Genomic DNA, 22521 nt, shown 5'->3' with positions numbered 1-22521 from the left:
AGTTCACTGCGTTGTTGGTCAGTGTCTCTGTTCACTAGTTCAGTGTGTTGTCAGTCTGTGTCTCTTTTCACCAGTTCAGTGTGTTGTCAGTCTGTGTCTCTGTTCACCAGTTCAGTGTGTTGTCAATCTGTGTCTCTGTTCTCCAGTTCAGTGCATTCTTGGTCAGTGTCTCTGTTCACTAGTTCAGTGTGTTGTCAGTCTGTGTCTCTGTTCACCAGTTCAGTGCGTTGTTGTCAGTGTCTCTGTTCACTAGTTCAGTGCATTGTCGGTTATTATCTCTGTTCACTAGTTCAGTGTGTTGTCAGTCTGTGTCTCTGTTCACCAGTTTTGTGCGTTGTCAGTCTGTGTCTCTGTTCTCCACTTCAGTGCGTTGTCGGTCTGTGTCTCTGTTCACCAGTTCAGTGTGTTGTCAGTCTGTGTCTCTGTTCTCCAGTTCAGTGCGTTGTCAGTCTGTGTCTCTGTACACCAGTTCAGTGTGTTGTCGATCAGTGTCTCTGTTCACCAGTTCAGTGTGTTGTCAGTCTGTGTCTCTGTTCACCAGTTCCGTGTGTTATCAGTCTGTGTCTCTGTTCACCAGTTCGGTGTGTTGTCAGTCTGTGTCTCTGTTCTCCAGTTCAGTGCGTTGTTGGTCAGTGTCTCTGTTCACTAGTTCAGTGTGTTCTCAGTATGTGTCCCTGTTCACCAGTTCAGTGTGTTGTCAGTCGCTGTCTCTGTTCACCAGTTCATTGTGTTGTCGGTCAGTGTATCTGTTCACCAGTTCAGTGCGTTGTCGGTCAGTTTCTCTGTTCAACAGTTCAGTGTGTTGTCAGTCTGTGTCTCTGTTCACCAGTTCAGTGCGTTGTCGTTCAGTTTCTCTTCACCAGTTCAGTGTGGTCTCAGTCTGTGTCTCTGTTCACCAGATCAGTGTGTTGTCAGTCGCTGTCTCTGTTCAACAGTTCAGTGTGTTCTCTGTCTGTGTCTCTGTTCACCAGTTCAGTGTGTTGTCAGTCTGTGTCTCTGTTCTTCAGTTCACTGAGTTGTCGGTCAGTGTCTCTGTTCACTAGTTCAGTGTGTTGTCAGTCTGTGTCTCTGTTCACCAGTTCAGTGTGTTGTCAGTCTGTGTCTCTGTTCACCAGTTCAGTGTGTTGTCATTCTGTGTCTCTGTTCTCCAGTTCAATGCGTTGTTGGTCTGTGTCTCTGTTCACTAGTTGAGTGTGTTGTCAGTCTGTGTCTCTGTTCACCAGTTCAGTGTGTTGTCAGTCTGTGCCTCTCTTCACCAGGTCAGTGTGTTGTCAGTCTGTGTCTCTGTTCACCAGTTCAGTGTGTTGTCAATCTGTGTCTCTGTTCTCCAGTTCAATGCGTTGTTGGTCTGTGTCTCTGTTCACTAGTTGAGTGTGTTGTCAGTCAGTGTCTCTGTTCACCAGTTCAGTGTGTTGTCAGTCTGTGTCTCTGTTCACTAGTTCAGTGCATTGTCGGTCCGTGTCTCTGTTCACCAGTTCAGTGTGTTGTCGGTCACTGTCTCTGTTCTCCAGTTCAGTGTGTTGTTGGTCAGTGTCTCTGTTCGCCAGTTCAGTGCATTGTCGGTCCGTGTCTCTGTTCACCAGTTCAGTGTGTTGTCAGTCTGTGTCTCTCTTCACCAGGTCAGTGTGTTGTCGGTCAGTGTCTCTGTTCACCAGTTCAGTGTGTTGTCAGTCTGTGTCTCTGTTCACCAGTTCAGTGCGTTGTCGGTTTGTGTCTCTATTCACCAGATCAGTGTGTTGTCAGTCTGTGTCTCTGTTCACCAGTTCAGTGTGTTGTCAATCTGTGTCTCTGTTCTCCAGTTCAGTGCGTTTTTGGTCAGTGTCTCTGTTCACGAGTTGAGTGTGTTGTCAGTCTGTGTCTCTGTTCACCAGTTCAGTGCGTTGTTGGTCAGTGTCTCTGTTCACTAGTTCAGTGCATTGTCGGTCTGTGTCTCTGTTCACCAGTTCAGTGTGTTGTCAGTCTGTGTCTCTGTTCACCAGGTCAGTGTGTTGTCGGTGAGTGTCTCTGTTCACCAGTTCAGTGTGTTGTCAGTCTGTGTCTCTGTTCACCATTTCTGTGTGTTGTCGGTCTGTGTCTCTGTTCACCAGTTCAGTGCGTTGTCAGTCTGTGTCTCTGTTCTCCACTTCAATGCGTTGTCGGTCTGTGTCTCTGTTCACCAGTTCAGTGTGTTGTCAGTCTGTGTCTCTGTTCTCCAGTTCAGTGCGTTGTCAGTCTGTGTCTCTGTTCACCAGTTCAGTGCGTTGTCATTCTGTGTCTCTGTTCCCCAGTTCAGTGCATTGTCGGTCTGTGTCTCTGTTCACCAGTTCAGTGTGTTGTCAGTCTGTGTCTCTGTTCACCAGTTCAGTGCGTTGTCGGTCAGTGTCTCTTCACCAGTTCTGTGTGTTGTCGGTCAGTGTCTCTGTTCACCAGTTCAGTGCGTTGTCGGTCTGTGTCTCTATTCACCAGTTCAGTGTGTTGTCAGTCTGTGTCTCTGTTCACCAGTTCAGTGTGTTGTCAATCTGTGTCTCTGTTCTCCAGTTCAGTGCGTTGTTGGTCAGTGTCTCTGTTCACGAGTTGAGTGTGTTGTCAGTCTGTGTCTCTGTTCACAAGTTCAGTGCGTTGTTGGTCAGTGTCTCTTTTCACTAGTTCAGTGCATTGTCGGTCCGTGTCTCTGTTCACCAGTTCAGTGTGTTGTCAGTCTGTGTCTCTGTTCACCAGGTCAGTGTGTTGTCGGCGAGTGTCTCTGTTCACCAGTTCAGTGCGTTGTCAGTCTGTGTCTCTGTTCTTCTGTTCACTGCGTTGTCGGTCAGTGTCTCTGTTCACCAGTTCAGTGTGTTGTCAGTCTGTGTCTCTGTTCACCAGGTCAGTGTGTTGTCGGTGAGTGTCTCTGTTCACCAGTTCAGTGTGTTGTCATTCTGTGTCTCTGTTCTCCAGTACAGTGTGTTGTCAGTCTGTGTCTCTGTTCTTCAGTTCACTGCGTTGTCGGTCAGTGTCTCTGTTCACCAGTTCAGTGTGTTGTCAGTCTGTGTCTCTGTTCACCAGGTCAGTGTGTTGTCGGTGAGTGTCTCTGTTCTCCACTTTAATGCGTTGTCGCTCTGTGTCTCTGTTCACCAGTTCAGTGTGTTGTCAGTCTGTGTCTCTGTTCTCCAGTTCAGTGTGTTGTCAGTATGTGTCTCTGTTCACCAGTTCAGTGTGTTGTCGGTCAGTGTCTCTTCACCAGTTCAGTGTGTTGTCAGTCTGTGTCTCAGTTCAATAGTTCAGTGCGTTGTCGGTCTGTGTCTCTATTCACCAGTTCAGTGTGTTGTCAGTCTGTGTCTCTGTTCACCAGTTCAGTGTGTTGTCAGTCTGTGTGTCTGTTCACTGGTTGTGTGTGTTGTCAATCTTTGTCTCTGTTCTCCAGTTCAGTGCGTTGTTGGTCAGTGTCTCTGTTCACCAGTTGAGTGTGTTGTCAGTCTGTGTCTCTGTTCACCAGTTCAGTGCTTTGTCGGTCCGTGTCTCTGTTCACCAGTTCAGTGTGTTGTCAGTCTGTGTCTCTGTTCACCAGTGCAGTGTGTTGTCAGTCTGTGACTCTGTTCTCCAGTTCAGTGCGTTGTCAGTCTGTGACTCTGTTCACCAGTTCAGTGTGTTGTCAGTCTGTGTCTCTGTTCACCAGTTCAGTGTGTTGTTGGTCAGTGTCTCTGTTCACCAGTTCAGTGTGTTGTCAGTCTGTGTCTCTGTTCACCAGTTCAGTGTGTTGTCAGTCTATGTCTCTGTTCACCAGTTCAGTGCGTTGTCGGTCTGTGTCTCTATTCACCAGTTCAGTGCGTTGTCATTCTGTGTCTCTGTTCTCCAGTTCACTGCGTTGTCAGTCTGTGTCTCTGTTCACCAGTTCAGTGTGTTGTCGGTCAGTGTCTCTGTTCACCAGTTCAGTGTGTTGTCGGGCAGTGTCTCTGTTCACCAGTTCAGTGTGTTGTCAGTCTGTGTCTCTGTTCTCCAGTTCAGTGCGTTGTCAGTCTGTGACTCTGTTCACCAGTTCAGTGTGTTGTCGGTCTGTGTCTCTGTTCACCAGTTTAGTGTGTTGTCAGTCTGTGACTCTGTTCTCCACATCAGTGCGTTGTCGGTCTGTGTCTCTGTTCACCAGTTCAGTGTGTTGTCAGTCTGTGTCTCTGTTCTCCAGTTCAGTGCGTTATCAGTCTGTGTCTCTGTTCACCAGTTCAGTGCGTTGTCAGTCTGTGTCTCTGTTCTCCACTTTAATGCGTTGTCGCTCTGTGTCTCTGTTCACCAGTTCAGTGTGTTGTCAGTCTGTGTCTCTGTTCACCAGTTCAGTGTGTTGTCGGTCAGTGTCTCTTCACCAGTTCAGTGTGTTGTCAGTCTGTGTCTCAGTTCAATAGTTCAGTGCGTTGTCGGTCTGTGTCTCTATTCACCAGTTCAGTGCGTTGTCATTCTGTGTCTCTGTTCACTAGTTCACTGTGTTGTCAGTCTGTGTCTCTGTTCACCTGTTCAGTGTGTTGTCAGTCTGTGTGTCTGTTCACTGGTTGAGTGTGTTGTCAATCTTTGTCTCTGTTCTCCAGTTCAGTGCGTTGTTGGTCAGTGTCTCTGTTCACCAGTTGAGTGTGTTGTCAGTCTGTGTCTCTGTTCACCAGTTCAGTGTGTTGTCAGTCTGTGACTCTGTTCTCCAGTTCAGTGCGTTGTCAGTCTGTGACTCTGTTCACCAGTTCAGTGTGTTGTCGGTCAGTGTCTCTGTTCACCAGTTCAGTGCGTTGTTGGTCAGTGTCTCTATTCACCAGTTCAGTGCGTTGTCAGTCTGTGTCTCTATTCACCAGTTCAGTGTGTTTTCAGTCTATGTCTCTGTTCACCAGTTCAGTGTGTTGTCAGTCTGTGTCTCTGTTCACCAGTTCAGTGTGTTGTCAGTCTGTGTCTCTATTCACCAGTTCAGTGCGTTGTCATTCTGTGTCTCTGTTCTCCAGTTCACTGCGTTGTCAGTCTGTGTCTCTGTTCACCAGCTCAGTGTGTTGTCGGTCAGAGTCTCTGTTCACCAGTTCAGTTTGTTGTCGGGCAGTGTCTCTGTTCACCAGTTCAGTGTGTTCTCAGTCTGTGACTCTGTTCCCCAGTTCAGTGCGTTGTCAGTCTGTGACTCTGTTCACCAGTTCTGTGTGTTGTCGGTCTGTGTCTCTGTTCACCAGTTTAGTGTGTTGTCAGTCTGTGACTCTGTTCTCCACATCAGTGCGTTGTCGGTCTGTGTCTCTGTTCACCAGTTCAGTGTGTTGTCAGTCTGTGTCTCTGTTCTCCAGTTCAGTGCGTTATCAGTCTGTGTCTCTGTTCACCAGTTCAGTGTGTTGTCGGTCAGTGTCTCTGTTCACCAGTTCAGTGTGTTGTCGTGCAGTGTCTCTGTTCACCAGTTCAGTGTATTGTCAGTCTGTGTCTCTGTTCACCAGTTCAGTGCGTTGTCGGTCTGTGTCTCTATTCACCAGTTCAGTGCGTTGTCATTCTGTGTCTCTGTTCTCCAGTTCAGTGTGTTGTCAGTCTGTGTCTCTGTTCACCAGTTCAGTGTGTTCTCTGTCTGTGTTTCTGTTCACCAGTTCAGTGTGTTGTCAGTCTGTGTCTCTGTTCTCCAGTTCACTGCGTTGTTGGTCAGTGTCTCTGTTCACGAGTTCAGTGTGTTGTCAGTCTGTGACTCTGTTCCCCAGTTCAGTGCGTTGTCAGTGTGACTCTGTTCACCAGTTCTGTGTGTTGTCGGTCTGTGTCTCTGTTCACCAGTTCAGTGTGTTGTCGGTCCGTGTCTCTGTTCACCAGTTCAGTGTGTTGTCAGTCTGTGTCTCTGTTCACCAGTTCTGTGTGTTGTCGGTCTGTGTCTCTGTTCACCAGTTTAGTGTGTTGTCAGTCTGTGACTCTGTTCTCCACATCAGTGCGTTGTCGGTCTGTGTCTCTGTTCACCAGTTCAGTGCGTTGTCATTCTGTGCCTCTGTTCTCCAGTTCAGTGTGTTGTCAGTCTGTGTCTCTGTTCACCAGTTCAGTGTGTTCTCTGTCTGTGTTTCTGTTCACCAGTTCAGTGTGTTGTCAGTCTGTGTCTCTGTTCTCCAGTTCACTGCGTTGTTGGTCAGTGTCTCTGTTCACGAGTTCAGTGTGTTGTCAGTCTGTGACTCTGTTCCCCAGTTCAGTGCGTTGTCAGTCTGTGTCTCTGTTCACCAGTTCAGTGTGTTGTCGGTCAGTGTCTCTGTTCACCAGTTCAGTGTGCTGTCGGTGAGTCTCTCTGTTCACCAGTTCAGTGTGTTGTCAGTCTGTGTCTCTGTTAACCAGTTCAGTGCGTTGTCAGTCTGTGTCCCTGTTCTCCAGTTCACGGCGTTGTTGGTCAGTGTCTCTGTTCACTAGTTCAGTGTGTTGTCAGTCTGTGTCTCTTTTCACCAGTTCAGTGTGTTGTCAGTCTGTGTCTCTGTTCACCAGTTCAGTGTGTTGTCAATCTATGTCTCTGTTCTCCAGTTCAGTGCATTATTGGTCAGTGTCTCTGTTCACTAGTTCAGTGTGTTGTCAGTCGGTGTCTCTGTTCACCAGTTCAGTGCGTTGTTGTCAGTGTCTCTGTTCACTAGTTCAGTGCATTGTCGGTTAGTATCTCTGTTCACTAGTTCAGTGTGTTGTCAGTCTGTGTCTCTGTTCACCAGTTTTGTGCGTTGTCAGTCTGTGTCTCTGTTCTTCACTTCAGTGCGTTGTCGGTCTGTGTCTCTGTTCACCAGTTCAGTGTGTTCTCAGTCTGTGTCTCTGTTCTCCAGTTCAGTGCGTTGTCAGTCTGTGTCTCTGTTCACCAGTTCAGTGTGTTGTCAGTCTGTGACTCTGTTCTCCAGTTCAGTGCTTAGTCAGTCTGTGACTCTGTTCACCAGGTCAGTGTGTTGTCGGTAAGTGTCTCTGTTCACCAGTTCAGTGTGTTGTCAGTCTGTGTCTCTGTTCACCAGGTCAGTGTTTTGTCGGTGAGTGTCTCTGTTCACCAGTTCAGTGTGTTGTCAGTCTGTGTCTCTGTTCTTCAGTTCACTGCGTTGTCGGTCAGTGTCTCTGTTCACCAGTTCAGTGTGTTGTCAGTCTGTGTCTCTGTTCACCAGGTCAGTGTGTTGTCGGTGAGTGTCTCTGTTCACCAGTTCAGTGTGTTGTCAGTCTGTGTCTCTGTTCACCAGTTCAGTGTGTTGTCAGTCTGTGTCTCTGTTCACCAGGTCAGTGTGTTGTCGGTGAGTGTCTCTGTTCACCAGTTCAGTGTGTTGTCAGTCTGTGTCTCTGTTCACCAGGTCAGTGTGTTGTCGGTGAGTGTCTCTGTTCACCAGTTCAGTGTGTTGTCAGTCTGTGTCTCTGTTCTTCAGTTCAGTGCGTTGTCGGTCAGTGTCTCTGTTCATCAGTTCAGTGTGTTGTCGGTGAGTGTCTCTGTTCACCAGTTCAGTGTGTTGTCAGTCTGTGTCTCTGTTCACCAGGTCAGTGTGTTGTCGGTGAGTGTCTCTGTTCACCAGTTCAGTGTGTTGTCAGTCTGTGTCTCTGTTCACCATTTCTGTGTGTTGTCGGTCTGTGTCTCTGTTCACCAGTTCAGTGCGTTGTCAGTCTGTGTCTCTGTTCTCCACTTTAATGCGTTGTCGCTCTGTGTCTCTGTTCACCAGTTCAGTGTGTTGTCAGTCTGTGTCTCTGTTCACCAGTTCAGTGTGTTGTCGGTCAGTGTCTCTTCACCAGTTCAGTGTGTTGTCAGTCTGTGTCTCAGTTCAATAGTTCAGTGCGTTGTCGGTCTGTGTCTCTATTCACCAGTTCAGTGCGTTGTCATTCTGTGTCTCTGTTCACTAGTTCACTGTGTTGTCAGTCTGTGTCTCTGTTCACCTGTTCAGTGTGTTGTCAGTCTGTGTGTCTGTTCACTGGTTGAGTGTGTTGTCAATCTTTGTCTCTGTTCTCCAGTTCAGTGCGTTGTTGGTCAGTGTCTCTGTTCACCAGTTGAGTGTGTTGTCAGTCTGTGTCTCTGTTCACCAGTTCAGTGTGTTGTCAGTCTGTGACTCTGTTCTCCAGTTCAGTGCGTTGTCAGTCTGTGACTCTGTTCACCAGTTCAGTGTGTTGTCGGTCAGTGTCTCTGTTCACCAGTTCAGTGCGTTGTTGGTCAGTGTCTCTATTCACCAGTTCAGTGCGTTGTCAGTCTGTGTCTCTATTCACCAGTTCAGTGTGTTTTCAATCTATGTCTCTGTTCACCAGTTCAGTGTGTTGTCAGTCTGTGTCTCTGTTCACCAGGTCAGTGTGTTGTCGGTGAGTGTCTCTGTTCACCAGTTCAGTGTGTTGTCAGTCTGTGTCTCTGTTCACCAGTTCAGTGTGTTGTCAGTCTGTGTCTCTGTTCACCAGGTCAGTGTGTTGTCGGTGAGTGTCTCTGTTCACCAGTTCAGTGTGTTGTCAGTCTGTGTCTCTGTTCACCAGGTCAGTGTGTTGTCGGTGAGTGTCTCTGTTCACCAGTTCAGTGTGTTGTCAGTCTGTGTCTCTGTTCTTCAGTTCAGTGCGTTGTCGGTCAGTGTCTCTGTTCATCAGTTCAGTGTGTTGTCGGTGAGTGTCTCTGTTCACCAGTTCAGTGTGTTGTCAGTCTGTGTCTCTGTTCACCAGGTCAGTGTGTTGTCGGTGAGTGTCTCTGTTCACCAGTTCAGTGTGTTGTCAGTCTGTGTCTCTGTTCACCATTTCTGTGTGTTGTCGGTCTGTGTCTCTGTTCACCAGTTCAGTGCGTTGTCAGTCTGTGTCTCTGTTCTCCACTTTAATGCGTTGTCGCTCTGTGTCTCTGTTCACCAGTTCAGTGTGTTGTCAGTCTGTGTCTCTGTTCACCAGTTCAGTGTGTTGTCGGTCAGTGTCTCTTCACCAGTTCAGTGTGTTGTCAGTCTGTGTCTCAGTTCAATAGTTCAGTGCGTTGTCGGTCTGTGTCTCTATTCACCAGTTCAGTGCGTTGTCATTCTGTGTCTCTGTTCACTAGTTCACTGTGTTGTCAGTCTGTGTCTCTGTTCACCTGTTCAGTGTGTTGTCAGTCTGTGTGTCTGTTCACTGGTTGAGTGTGTTGTCAATCTTTGTCTCTGTTCTCCAGTTCAGTGCGTTGTTGGTCAGTGTCTCTGTTCACCAGTTGAGTGTGTTGTCAGTCTGTGTCTCTGTTCACCAGTTCAGTGTGTTGTCAGTCTGTGACTCTGTTCTCCAGTTCAGTGCGTTGTCAGTCTGTGACTCTGTTCACCAGTTCAGTGTGTTGTCGGTCAGTGTCTCTGTTCACCAGTTCAGTGCGTTGTTGGTCAGTGTCTCTATTCACCAGTTCAGTGCGTTGTCAGTCTGTGTCTCTATTCACCAGTTCAGTGTGTTTTCAATCTATGTCTCTGTTCACCAGTTCAGTGTGTTGTCAGTCTGTGTCTCTGTTCACCAGTTCAGTGTGTTGTCAGTCTGTGTCTCTATTCACCAGTTCAGTGCGTTGTCTTTCTGTGTCTCTGTTCTCCAGTTCACTGCGTTGTCAGTCTGTGTCTCTGTTCACCAGTTCAGTGTGTTGTCGGTCAGTGTCTCTGTTCACCAGTTCAGTGTGTTGTCAGTCTGTGTCTCTGTTCACCAGGTCAGTGTGTTGTCGGTGAGTGTCTCTGTTCACCAGTTCAGTGTGTTGTCAGTCTGTGTCTCTGTTCACCAGTTCAGTGTGTTGTCAGTCTGTGTCTCTGTTCACCAGGTCAGTGTGTTGTCGGTGAGTGTCTCTGTTCACCAGTTCAGTGTGTTGTCAGTCTGTGTCTCTGTTCACCAGGTCAGTGTGTTGTCGGTGAGTGTCTCTGTTCACCAGTTCAGTGTGTTGTCAGTCTGTGTCTCTTTTCACCAGTTCAGTGTGTTGTCAGTCTGTGTCTCTGTTAACCAGTTCAGTGTGTTGTCAATCTATGTCTCTGTTCTCCAGTTCAGGGCATTATTGGTCAGTGTCTCTGTTCACTAGTTCAGTGTGTTGTCAGTCGGTGTCTCTGTTCACCAGTTCAGTGCGTTGTTGTCAGTGTCTCTGTTCACTAGTTCAGTGCATTGTCGGTTAGTATCTCTGTTCACTAGTTCAGTGTGTTGTCAGTCTGTGTCTCTGTTCACCAGTTTTGTGCGTTGTCAGTCTGTGTCTCTGTTCTTCACTTCAGTGCGTTGTCGGTCTGTGTCTCTGTTCACCAGTTCAGTGTGTTCTCAGTCTGTGTCTCTGTTCACCAGTTCAGTGTGTTGTCAGTCTGTGACTCTGTTCACCAGGTCAGTGTGTTGTCGGTAAGTGTCTCTGTTCACCAGTTCAGTGTGTTGTCAGTCTGTGTCTCTGTTCACCAGGTCAGTGTTTTGTCGGTGAGTGTCTCTGTTCACCAGTTCAGTGTGTTGTCAGTCTGTGTCTCTGTTCTTCAGTTCACTGCGTTGTCGGTCAGTGTCTCTGTTCACCAGTTCAGTGTGTTGTCAGTCTGTGTCTCTGTTCACCAGGTCACTGTGTTGTCGGTGAGTGTCTCTGTTCACCAGTTCAGTGTGTTGTCAGTCTGTGTCTCTGTTCACCAGTTCAGTGTGTTGTCAGTCTGTGTCTCTGTTCACCAGGTCAGTGTGTTGTCGGTGAGTGTCTCTGTTCACCAGTTCAGTGTGTTGTCAGTCTGTGTCTCTGTTCACCAGGTCAGTGTGTTGTCGGTGAGTGTCTCTGTTCACCAGTTCAGTGTGTTGTCAGTCTGTGTCTCTGTTCTTCAGTTCAGTGCGTTGTCGGTCAGTGTCTCTGTTCATCAGTTCAGTGTGTTGTCGGTGAGTGTCTCTGTTCACCAGTTCAGTGTGTTGTCAGTCTGTGTCTCTGTTCACCAGTTCAGTGTGTTGTCGGTGAGTGTCTCTGTTCACCAGTTCAGTGTGTTGTCAGTCTGTGTCTCTGTTCACCATTTCTGTGTGTTGTCGGTCTGTGTCTCTGTTCACCAGTTCAGTGCGTTGTCAGTCTGTGTCTCTGTTCTCCACTTTAATGCGTTGTCGCTCTGTGTCTCTGTTCACCAGTTCAGTGTGTTGTCAGTCTGTGTCTCTGTTCACCAGTTCAGTGTGTTGTCGGTCAGTGTCTCTTCACCAGTTCAGTGTGTTGTCAGTCTGTGTCTCAGTTCAAAAGTTCAGTGCGTTGTCGGTCTGTGTCTCTATTCACCAGTTCAGTGCGTTGTCATTCTGTGTCTCTGTTCACTAGTTCACTGTGTTGTCAGTCTGTGTCTCTGTTCACCTGTTCAGTGTGTTGTCAGTCTGTGTGTCTGTTCACTGGTTGAGTGTGTTGTCAATCTTTGTCTCTGTTCTCCAGTTCAGTGCGTTGTTGGTCAGTGTCTCTGTTCACCAGTTGAGTGTGTTGTCAGTCTGTGTCTCTGTTCACCAGTTCAGTGTGTTGTCAGTCTGTGACTCTGTTCTCCAGTTCAGTGCGTTGTCAGTCTGTGACTCTGTTCACCAGTTCAGTGTGTTGTCGGTCAGTGTCTCTGTTCACCAGTTCAGTGCGTTGTTGGTCAGTGTCTCTATTCACCAGTTCAGTGCGTTGTCAGTCTGTGTCTCTATTCACCAGTTCAGTGTGTTTTCAATCTATGTCTCTGTTCACCAGTTCAGTGTGTTGTCAGTCTGTGTCTCTATTCACCAGTTCAGTGCGTTGTCTTTCTGTGTCTCTGTTCTCCAGTTCACTGCGTTGTCAGTCTGTGTCTCTGTTCACCAGTTCAGTGTGTTGTCGGTCAGTGTCTCTGTTCACCAGTTCAGTGTGTTGTCAGTCTGTGTCTCTGTTCACCAGGTCAGTGTGTTGTCGGTGAGTGTCTCTGTTCACCAGTTCAGTGTGTTGTCAGTCTGTGTCTCTGTTCACCAGTTCAGTGTGTTGTCAGTCTGTGTCTCTGTTCACCAGGTCAGTGTGTTGTCGGTGAGTGTCTCTGTTCACCAGTTCAGTGTGTTGTCAGTCTGTGTCTCTGTTCACCAGGTCAGTGTGTTGTCGGTGAGTGTCTCTGTTCACCAGTTCAGTGTGTTGTCAGTCTGTGTCTCTTTTCACCAGTTCAGTGTGTTGTCAGTCTGTGTCTCTGTTCACCAGTTCAGTGTGTTGTCAATCTATGTCTCTGTTCTCCAGTTCAGTGCATTATTGGTCAGTGTCTCTGTTCACTAGTTCAGTGTGTTGTCAGTCGGTGTCTCTGTTCACCAGTTCAGTGCGTTGTTGTCAGTGTCTCTGTTCACTAGTTCAGTGCATTGTCGGTTAGTATCTCTGTTCACTAGTTCAGTGTGTTGTCAGTCTGTGTCTCTGTTCACCAGTTTTGTGCGTTGTCAGTCTGTGTCTCTGTTCTTCACTTCAGTGCGTTGTCGGTCTGTGTCTCTGTTCACCAGTTCAGTGTGTTCTCAGTCTGTGTCTCTGTTCACCAGTTCAGTGTGTTGTCAGTCTGTGACTCTGTTCACCAGGTCAGTGTGTTGTCGGTAAGTGTCTCTGTTCACCAGTTCAGTGTGTTGTCAGTCTGTGTCTCTGTTCACCAGGTCAGTGTTTTGTCGGTGAGTGTCTCTGTTCACCAGTTCAGTGTGTTGTCAGTCTGTGTCTCTGTTCTTCAGTTCACTGCGTTGTCGGTCAGTGTCTCTGTTCACCAGTTCAGTGTGTTGTCAGTCTGTGTCTCTGTTCACCAGGTCACTGTGTTGTCGGTGAGTGTCTCTGTTCACCAGTTCAGTGTGTTGTCAGTCTGTGTCTCTGTTCACCAGTTCAGTGTGTTGTCAGTCTGTGTCTCTGTTCACCAGGTCAGTGTGTTGTCGGTGAGTGTCTCTGTTCACCAGTTCAGTGTGTTGTCAGTCTGTGTCTCTGTTCACCAGGTCAGTGTGTTGTCGGTGAGTGTCTCTGTTCACCAGTTCAGTGTGTTGTCAGTCTGTGTCTCTGTTCTTCAGTTCAGTGCGTTGTCGGTCAGTGTCTCTGTTCACCAGTTCAGTGTGTTGTCGGTGAGTGTCTCTGTTCACCAGTTCAGTGTGTTGTCAGTCTGTGTCTCTGTTCACCAGGTCAGTGTGTTGTCGGTGAGTGTCTCTGTTCACCAGTTCAGTGTGTTGTCAGTCTGTGTCTCTGTTCACCATTTCTGTGTGTTGTCGGTCTGTGTCTCTGTTCACCAGTTCAGTGCGTTGTCAGTCTGTGTCTCTGTTCTCCACTTTAATGCGTTGTCGCTCTGTGTCTCTGTTCACCAGTTCAGTGTGTTGTCAGTCTGTGTCTCTGTTCACCAGTTCAGTGTGTTGTCGGTCAGTGTCTCTTCACCAGTTCAGTGTGTTGTCAGTCTGTGTCTCAGTTCAATAGTTCAGTGCGTTGTCGGTCTGTGTCTCTATTCACCAGTTCAGTGCGTTGTCATTCTGTGTCTCTGTTCACTAGTTCACTGTGTTGTCAGTCTGTGTCTCTGTTCACCTGTTCAGTGTGTTGTCAGTCTGTGTGTCTGTTCACTGGTTGAGTGTGTTGTCAATCTTTGTCTCTGTTCTCCAGTTCAGTGCGTTGTTGGTCAGTGTCTCTGTTCACCAGTTGAGTGTGTTGTCAGTCTGTGTCTCTGTTCACCAGTTCAGTGTGTTGTCAGTCTGTGACTCTGTTCTCCAGTTCAGTGCGTTGTCAGTCTGTGACTCTGTTCACCAGTTCAGTGTGTTGTCGGTCAGTGTCTCTGTTCACCAGTTCAGTGCGTTGTTGGTCAGTGTCTCTATTCACCAGTTCAGTGCGTTGTCAGTCTGTGTCTCTATTCACCAGTTCAGTGTGTTTTCAGTCTATGTCTCTGTTCACCAGTTCAGTGTGTTGTCAGTCTGTGTCTCTGTTCACCAGTTCAGTGTGTTGTCAGTCTGTGTCTCTATTCACCAGTTCAGTGCGTTGTCATTCTGTGTCTCTGTTCTCCAGTTCACTGCGTTGTCAGTCTGTGTCTCTGTTCACCAGTTCAGTGTGTTGTCGGTCAGTGTCTCTGTTCACCAGTTCAGTGTGTTGTCGGGCAGTGTCTCTGTTCACCAGTTCAGTGTGTTCTCAGTCTGTGACTCTGTTCCCCAGTTCAGTGCGTTGTCAGTCTGTGACTCTGTTCACCAGTTCTGTGTGTTGTCGGTCTGTGTCTCTGTTCACCAGTTTAGTGTGTTGTCAGTCTGTGACTCTGTTCTCCACATCAGTGCGTTGTCGGTCTGTGTCTCTCTTCACCAGTTCAGTGTGTTGTCAGTCTGTGTCTCTGTTCTCCAGTTCAGTGCGTTATCAGTCTGTGTCTCTGTTCACCAGTTCAGTGTGTTGTTGGTCAGTGTCTCTGTTCACCAGTTCAGTGTGTTGTCGGGCAGTGTCTCTGTTCACCAGTGCAGTGTATTGTCAGTCTGTGTCTCTGTTCACCAGTTCAGTGCGTTGTAGGTCTGTGTCTCTATTCACCAGTTCAGTGCGTTGTCATTCTGTGTCTCTGTTCTCCAGTTCAGTGTGTTGTCAGTCTGTGTCTCTGTTCACCAGTTCAGTGTGTTCTCTGTCTGTGTTTCTGTTCACCAGTTCAGTGTGTTGTCAGTCTGTGTCTCTGTTCTCCAGTTCACTGCGTTGTCGGTCTGTGTCTCTGTTCACGAGTTCAGTGTGTTGTCAGTCTGTGACTCTGTTCCCCAGTTCAGTGCGTTGTCAGTCTGTGACTCTGTTCACCAGTTCTGTGTGTTGTCGGTCTGTGTCTCTGTTCACCAGTTCAGTGTGTTGTCGGTCCGTGTCTCTGTTCACCAGTTCAGTGTGTTGTCAGTCTGTGTCTCTGTTCACCAGTTCTGTGTGTTGTCGGTCTCTGTCTCTGTTCACCAGTTTAGTGTGTTGTCAGTCTGTGACTCTGTTCTCCACATCAGTGCGTTGTCGGTCTGTGTCTCTGTTCACCAGTTCAGTGCGTTGTCATTCTGTGTCTCTGTTCTCCAGTTCAGTGTGTTGTCAGTCTGTGTCTCTGTTCACCAGTTCAGTGTGTTCTCTGTCTGTGTTTCTGTTCACCAGTTCAGTGTGTTGTCAGTCTGTGTCTCTGTTCTCCAGTTCACTGCGTTGTTGGTCAGTGTCTCTGTTCATGAGTTCAGTGTGTTGTCAGTCTGTGACTCTGTTCCCCAGTTCAGTGCGTTGTCAGTCTGTGTCTCTCTTCACCAGTTCAGTGTGTTGTCGGTCAGTGTCTCTGTTCACCAGTTCAGTGTGCTGTCGGTGAGTCTCTCTGTTCACCAGTTCAGTGTGTTGTCAGTCTGTGTCTCTGTTCACCAGTTCTGTGTGTTGTCGGTCTGTGTCTCTGTTAACCAGTTCAGTGCGTTGTCAGTCTGTGTCTCTGTTCTCCAGTTCACGGCGTTGTTGGTCAGTGTCTCTGTTCACTAGTTCAGTGTGTTGTCAGTCTGTGTCTCTTTTCACCAGTTCAGTGTGTTGTCAGTCTGTGTCTCTGTTCACCAGTTCAGTGTGTTGTCAATCTATGTCTCTGTTCTCCAGTTCAGTGCATTATTGGTCAGTGTCTCTGTTCACTAGTTCAGTGTGTTGTCAGTCGGTGTCTCTGTTCACCAGTTCAGTGCGTTGTTGTCAGTGTCTCTGTTCACTAGTTCAGTGCATTGTCGGTTAGTATCTCTGTTCACTAGTTCAGTGTGTTGTCAGTCTGTGTCTATGTTCACCAGTTTTGTGCGTTGTCAGTCTGTGTCTCTGTTCTTCACTTCAGTGCGTTGTCGGTCTGTGTCTCTGTTCACCAGTTCAGTGTGTTCTCAGTCTGTGTCTCTGTTCTCCAGTTCAGTGCGTTGTCAGTCTGTGTCTCTGTTCACCAGTTCAGTGTGTTGTCGGTCAGTGTCTCTGTTCACCAGTTCAGTGTGTTGTCAGTCTGTGTCTCTGTTCACCAGTTCCGTGTGTTATCAGTCTGTGTCTCTGTTCACCAGTTCGGTGTGTTGTCAGTCTGTGTCTCTGTTCTCCAGTTCAGTGCGTTGTTGGTCAGTGTCTCTGTTCACTAGTTCAGTGTGTTCTCAGTATGTGTCCCTGTTCACCAGTTCAGTGTGTTGTCAGTCGCTGTCTCTGTTCACCAGTTCATTGTGTTGTCGGTCAGTGTATCTGTTCACCAGTTCAGTGCGTTGTCGGTCAGTTTCTCTGTTCAACAGTTCAGTGTGTTGTCAGTCTGTGTCTCTGTTCACCAGATCAGTGTGTTGTCGGTCGCTGTCTCTGTTCAACAGTTCAGTGTGTTCTCTGTCTGTGTCTCTGTTCACCAGTTCAGTGTGTTGTCAGTCTGTGTCTCTGTTCTTCAGTTCACTGAGTTGTCGGTCAGTGTCTCTGTTCACTAGTTCAGTGTGTTGTCAGTCTGTGTCTCTGTTCACCAGTTCAGTGTGTTGTCAGTCTGTGTCTCTGTTCACCAGTTCAGTGTGTTGTCAATCTGTGTCTCTGTTCTCCAGTTCAATGCGTTGTTGGTCAGTGTCTCTATTCACCAGTTCAGTGCGTTGTCAGTCTGTGTCTCTATTCACCAGTTCAGTGTGTTTTCAGTCTATGTCTCTGTTCACCAGTTCAGTGTGTTGTCAGTCTGTGTCTCTGTTCACCAGTTCAGTGTGTTGTCAGTCTGTGTCTCTATTCACCAGTTCAGTGCGTTGTCATTCTGTGTCTCTGTTCTCCAGTTCACTGCGTTGTCAGTCGGTGTCTCTGTTCACCAGTTCAGTGTGTTGTCGGTCAGTGTCTCTGTTCACCAGTTCAGTGTGTTGTCGGGCAGTGTCTCTGTTCACCAGTTCAGTGTGTTCTCAGTCTGTGACTCTGTTCCCCAGTTCAGTGCGTTGTCAGTCTGTGACTCTGTTCACCAGTTCTGTGTGTTGTCGGTCTGTGTCTCTGTTCACCAGTTTAGTGTGTTGTCAGTCTGTGACTCTGTTCTCCACATCAGTGCGTTGTCGGTCTGTGTCTCTGTTCACCAGTTCAGTGTGTTGTCAGTCTGTGTCTCTGTTCTCCAGTTCAGTGCGTTATCAGTCTGTGTCTCTGTTCACCAGTTCAGTGTGTTGTCGGTCAGTGTCTCTGTTCACCAGTTCAGTGTGTTGTCGGGCAGTGTCTCTGTTCACCAGTGCAGTGTATTGTCAGTCTGTGTCTCTGTTCTCCAGTTCAGTGCGTTGTCGGTCTGTGTCTCTATTCACCAGTTCAGTGCGTTGTCATTCTGTGTCTCTGTTCTCCAGTTCAGTGTGTTGTCAGTCTGTGTCTCTGTTCACCAGTTCAGTGTGTTCTCTGTCTGTGTTTCTGTTCACCAGTTCAGTGTGTTGTCAGTCTGTGTCTCTGTTCTCCAGTTCACTGCGTTGTTGGTCAGTGTCTCTGTTCACGAGTTCAGTGTGTTGTCAGTTTGTGACTCTGTTCCCCAGTTCAGTGCGTTGTCAGTCTGTGACTCTGTTCACCAGATCTGTGTGTTGTCGGTCTGTGTCTCTGTTCACCAGTTCAGTGTGTTGTCGGTCCGTGTCTCTGTTCACCAGTTCAGTGTGTTGTCAGTCTGTGTCTCTGTTCACCAGTTCTGTGTGTTGTCGGTCTGTGTCTCTGTTCACCAGTTTAGTGTGTTGTCAGTCTGTGACTCTGTTCTCCACATCAGTGCGTTGTCGGTCTGTGTCTCTGTTCACCAGTTCAGTGCGTTGTCATTCTGTGTCTCTGTTCTCCAGTTCAGTGTGTTGTCAGCCTGTGTCTCTGTTCACCAGTTCAGTGTGTTCTCTGTCTGTGTTTCTGTTCACCAGTTCAGTGTGTTGTCAGTCTGTGTCTCTGTTCTCCAGTTCACTGCGTTGTTGGTCAGTGTCTCTGTTCACGAGTTCAGTGTGTTGTCAGTCTGTGACTCTGTTCCCCAGTTCAGTGCGTTGTCAGTCTGTGTCTCTGTTCACCAGTTCAGTGTGTTGTCGGTGAGTGTCTCTGTTCACCAGTTCAGTGTGCTGTCGGTGAGTCTCTCTGTTCACCAGTTCAGTGTGTTGTCAGTCTGTGTCTCTGTTCACCAGTTCTGTGTGTTGTCGGTCTGTGTCTCTGTTAACCAGTTCAGTGCGTTGTCAGTCTGTGTCCCTGTTCTCCAGTTCACGGCGTTGTTGGTCAGTGTCTCTGTTCACTAGTTCAGTGTGTTGTCAGTCTGTGTCTCTTTTCACCAGTTCAGTGTGTTGTCAGTCTGTGTCTCTGTTCACCAGTTCAGTGCGTTGTCAGTCTGTGTCTCTGTTCACCAGTTCAGTGTGTTGTCGGTCAGTGTCTCTGTTCACCAGTTCAGTGTGCTGTCGGTGAGTCTCTCTGTTCACCAGTTCAGTGTGTTGTCAGTCTGTGTCTCTGTTCACCAGTTCTGTGTGTTGTCGGTCTGTGTCTCAGTTAACCAGTTCAGTGCGTTGTCAGTCTGTGTCCCTGTTCTCCAGTTCACGGCGTTGTTGGTCAGTGCCTCTGTTCACTAGTTCAGTGTGTTGTCAGTCTGTGTCTCTTTTCACCAGTTCAGTGTGTTGTCAGTCTGTGTCTCTGTTCACCAGTTCAGTGTGTTGTCAATCTATGTCTCTGTTCTCCAGTTCAGTGCATTATTGGTCAGTGTCTCTGTTCACTAGTTCAGTGTGTTGTCAGTCGGTGTCTCTGTTCACCAGTTCAGTGCGTTGTTGTCAGTGTCTCTGTTCACTAGTTCAGTGCATTGTCGGTGAGTATCTCTGTTCACTAGTTCAGTGTGTTGTCAGTCTGTGTCTCTGTTCACCAGTTTTGTGCGTTGTCAGTCTGTGTCTCTGTTCTTCACTTCAGTGCGTTGTCGGTCTGTGTCTCTGTTCACCAGTTCAGTGTGTTCTCAGTCTGTGTCTCTGTTCTCCAGTTCAGTGCGTTGTCAGTCTGTGTCTCTGTTCACCAGTTCAGTGTGTTGTCGGTCAGTGTCTCTGTTCACCAGTTCAGTGTGTTGTCAGTCTGTGTCTCTGTTCACCAGTTCCGTGTGTTATCAGTCTGTGTCTCTGTTCACCAGTTCGGTGTGTTGTCAGTCTGTGTCTCTGTTCTCCAGTTCAGTGCGTTGTTGGTCAGTGTCTCTGTTCACTAGTTCAGTGTGTTCTCTGTATGTGTCCCTGTTCACCAGTTCAGTGTGTTGTCAGTCGCTGTCTCTGTTCACCAGTTCATTGTGTTGTCGGTCAGTGTATCTGTTCACCAGTTCAGTGCGTTGTCGGTCAGTTTCTCTGTTCAACATTTCAGTGTGTTGTCAGTCTGTGTCTCTGTTCACCAGATCAGTGTGTTGTCAGTCGCTGTCTCTGTTCAACAGTTCAGTGTGTTCTCTGTCTGTGTCTCTGTTCACCAGTTCAGTGTGTTGTCAGTCTGTGTCTCTGTTCTTCAGTTCACTGAGTTGTCGGTCAGTGTCTCTGTTCACTAGTTCAGTGTGTTGTCAGTCTGTGTCTCTGTTCACCAGTTCAGTGTGTTGTCAGTCTGTGTCTCTGTTCACCAGTTCAGTGTGTTGTCAATCTGTGTCTCTGTTCTCCAGTTCAATGCGTTGTTGGTCAGTGTCTCTATTCACCAGTTCAGTGCGTTGTCAGTCTGTGTCTCTATTCACCAGTTCAGTGTGTTTTCAGTCTATGTCTCTGTTCACCAGTTCAGTGTGTTGTCAGTCTGTGTCTCTGTTCACCAGTTCAGTGTGTTGTCAGTCTGTGTCTCTATTCACCAGTTCAGTGCGTTGTCATTCTGTGTCTCTGTTCTCCAGTTCACTGCGTTGTCAGTCTGTGTCTCTGTTCACCAGTTCAGTGTGTTGTCGGTCAGTGTCTCTGTTCACCAGTTCAGTGTGTTGTCGGGCAGTGTCTCTGTTCACCAGTTCAGTGTGTTCTCAGTCTGTGACTCTGTTCCCCAGTTCAGTGCGTTGTCGGTCTGTGTCTCTATTCACCAGTTCAGTGCGTTGTCATTCTGTGTCTCTGTTCTCCAGTTCAGTGTGTTGTCAGTCTGTGTCTCTGTTCACCAGTTCAGTGTGTTCTCTGCCTGTGTTTCTGTTCACCAGTTCAGTGTGTTGTCAGTCTGTGTCTCTGTTCTCCAGTTCACTGCGTTGTTGGTCAGTGTCTCTGTTCACGAGTTCAGTGTGTTGTCAGTCTGTGACTCTGTTCCCCAGTTCAGTGCGTTGTCAGTCTGTGACTCTGTTCACCAGTTCTGTGTATTGTCGGTCTGTGTCTCTGTTCACCAGTTCAGTGTGTTGTCGGTCCGTGTCTCTGTTCACCAGTTCAGTGTGTTGTCAGTCTGTGTCTCTGTTCACCAGTTCTGTGTGTTGTCGGTCTGTGTCTCTGTTCACCAGTTTAGTGTGTTGTCAGTCTGTGACTCTGTTCTCCACATCAGTGCGTTGTCGGTCTGTGTCTCTGTTCACCAGTTCAGTGCGTTGTCATTCTGTGTCTCTGTTCTCCAGTTCAGTGTGTTGTCAGTCTGTGTCTCTGTTCACCAGTTCAGTGTGTTCTCTGTCTGTGTTTCTGTTCACCTGTTCAGTGTGTTGTCAGTCTGTGTCTCTGTTCACCAGTTCAGTGTGTTGTCAATCTGTGTCTCTGTTCTCCAGTTCAATGCGTTGTTGGTCAGTGTCTCTATTCACCAGTTCAGTGCGTTGTCAGTCTGTGTCTCTATTCACCAGTTCAGTGTGTTTTCAGTCTATGTCTCTGTTCACCAGTTCAGTGTGTTGTCAGTCTGTGTCTCTGTTCACCAGTTCAGTGTGTTGTCAGTCTGTGTCTCTATTCACCAGTTCAGTGCGTTGTCATTCTGTGTCTCTGTTCTCCAGTTCACTGCGTTGTCAGTCTGTGTCTCTGTTCACCAGTTCAGTGTGTTGTCGGTCAGTGTCTCTGTTCACCAGTTCAGTGTGTTGTCGGGCAGTGTCTCTGTTCACCAGTTCAGTGTGTTCTCAGTCTGTGACTCTGTTCCCCAGTTCAGTGCGTTGTCAGTCTGTGACTCTGTTCAGCAGTTCTGTGTGTTGTCGGTCTGTGTCTCTGTTCACCAGTTTAGTGTGTTGTCAGTCTGTGACTCTGTTCTCCACATCAGTGCGTTGTCGGTCTGTGTCTCTGTTCACCAGTTCAGTGTGTTGTCAGTCTGTGTCTCTGTTCTCCAGTTCAGTGCGTTATCAGTCTGTGTCTCTGTTCACCAGTTCAGTGTGTTGTCGGTCAGTGTCTCTGTTCACCAGTTCAGTGTGTTGTCGGGCAGTGTCTCTGTTCACCAGTGCCGTGTATTGTCAGTCTGTGTCTCTGTTCACCAGTTCAGTGCGTTGTCGGTCTGTGTCTCTATTCACCAGTTCAGTGCGTTGTCATTCTGTGTCTCTGTTCTCCAGTTCAGTGTGTTGTCAGTCTGTGTCTCTGTTCACCAGTTCAGTGTGTTCTCTGTCTGTGTTTCTGTTCACCAGTTCAGTGTGTTGTCAGTCTGTGTCTCTGTTCTCCAGTTCACTGCGTTGTTGGTCAGTGTCTCTGTTCACGAGTTCAGTGTGTTGTCAGTCTGTGACTCTGTTCCCCAGTTCAGTGCGTTGTCAGTCTGTGACTCTGTTCACCAGATCTGTGTGTTGTCGGTCTGTGTCTCTGTTCACCAGTTCAGTGTGTTGTCGGTCCGTGTCTCTGTTCACCAGTTCAGTGTGTTGTCAGTCTGTGTCTCTGTTCACCAGTTCTGTGTGTTGTCGGTCTGTGTCTCTGTTCACCAGTTTAGTGTGTTGTCAGTCTGTGACTCTGTTCTCCACATCAGTGCGTTGTCGGTCTGTGTCTCTGTTCACCAGTTCAGTGCGTTGTCATTCTGTGTCTCTGTTCTCCAGTTCAGTGTGTTGTCAGTCTGTGTCTCTGTTCACCAGTTCAGTGTGTTCTCTGTCTGTGTTTCTGTTCACCAGTTCAGTGTGTTGTCAGTCTGTGTCTCTGTTCTCCAGTTCACTGCGTTGTTGGTCAGTGTCTCTGTTCACGAGTTCAGTGTGTTGTCAGTCTGTGACTCTGTTCCCCAGTTCAGTGCGTTGTCAGTCTGTGTCTCTGTTCACCAGTTCAGTGTGTTGTCGGTCAGTGTCTCTGTTCACCAGTTCAGTGTGCTGTCGGTGAGTCTCTCTGTTCACCAGTTCAGTGTGTTGTCAGTCTGTGTCTCTGTTCACCAGTTCTGTGTGTTGTCGGTCTGTGTCTCTGTTAACCAGTTCAGTGCGTTGTCAGTCTGTGTCCCTGTTCTCCAGTTCACGGCGTTGTTGGTCAGTGTCTCTGTTCACTAGTTCAGTGTGTTGTCAGTCTGTGTCTCTTTTCACCAGTTCAGTGTGTTGTCAGTCTGTGTCTCTGTTCACCAGTTCAGTGTGTTGTCGGTCAGTGTCTCTGTTCACCAGTTCAGTGTGCTGTCGGTGAGTCTCTCTGTTCACCAGTTCAGTGTGTTGTCAGTCTGTGTCTCTGTTCACCAGTTCTGTGTGTTGTCGGTCTGTGTCTCTGTTAACCAGTTCAGTGCGTTGTCAGTCTGTGTCCCTGTTCTCCAGTTCACGGCGTTGTTGGTCAGTGTCTCTGTTCACTAGTTCAGTGTGTTGTCAGTCTGTGTCTCTGTTCACCAGTTCAGTGTGTTGTCAGTCTGTGTCTCTATTCACCAGTTCAGTGCGTTGTCATTCTGTGTCTCTGTTCTCCAGTTCACTGCGTTGTCAGTCTGTGTCTCTGTTCACCAGTTCAGTGTGTTGTCGGTCAGTGTCTCTGTTCACCAGTTCAGTGTGTTGTCGGGCAGTGTCTCTGTTCACCAGTTCAGTGTGTTCTCAGTCTGTGACTCTGTTCCCCAGTTCAGTG

At 48.0% G+C, this 22521-nt stretch overlaps 1 protein-coding gene across 1 annotated transcript in view; it reads left to right on the top strand.

Moving 5' to 3' along the window:
- LOC137380448 (cyclin-dependent kinase 16-like) overlaps positions 1-22521 on the top strand; it is a 1435048-nt gene that overhangs the window by 847731 nt on the left and 564796 nt on the right. The window lies entirely within an intron of this gene.

The sequence above is a fragment of the Heterodontus francisci genome, chromosome 19 (assembly GCF_036365525.1).
Source record: "Heterodontus francisci isolate sHetFra1 chromosome 19, sHetFra1.hap1, whole genome shotgun sequence".
NCBI lineage: Eukaryota > Metazoa > Chordata > Chondrichthyes > Heterodontiformes > Heterodontidae > Heterodontus > Heterodontus francisci.
The sequence above is the reverse complement of the archived record's forward strand: the minus strand, read 5'-3'. Positions and strand labels throughout refer to the sequence as shown.